Source organism: Eleutherodactylus coqui, chromosome 13, assembly GCF_035609145.1.
Source record: "Eleutherodactylus coqui strain aEleCoq1 chromosome 13, aEleCoq1.hap1, whole genome shotgun sequence".
Taxonomy (NCBI): Eukaryota; Metazoa; Chordata; class Amphibia; order Anura; family Eleutherodactylidae; genus Eleutherodactylus; species Eleutherodactylus coqui.
Window position 1 is genome coordinate 33839472 of NC_089849.1, and position 474 is coordinate 33839945.

Consider the following 474-nt stretch of genomic DNA (forward strand, 5'->3'; position numbering starts at 1 on the left):
GGGTCAGTTCTCCACAATAAATGATATTGTAATCAACGGAAAGTTTCATTCCATCCCGACAACTTCTAGGGGAGGGATAGCTTTTGACAATGAATGCACATAAAAGGGTAGATTTATTACTGTCCAAGAGTAAAACTGTTGTTGCGCATAGCAACCAATCACCGCGCAGCTTTCAATTTTTTTAGCGTGCTTGGACGATGAAAGTTTGGCTATGATTGGTTTTTATGGGCAATAGAGACACTTTTTCTTTTTAAATTGTTTTCATAAAGCTGCCCCCAAATCTCCTGTGAATGTTCGGCACGGAAAACTGCTGTGATTAGAGGAGGCAGGGAGGCGGGATTATAGGTTGCCTAGCAGCGCTTATTCTCATTGGAGCGGGCTTTGGAACGTTCGGTAGTTGCCGGGCAACAGTGAATGCGAGAAGGTGTAACGTGGTTGGAGGACGGCGCGGAACGTTCGGTGGTTGCCTAGGAG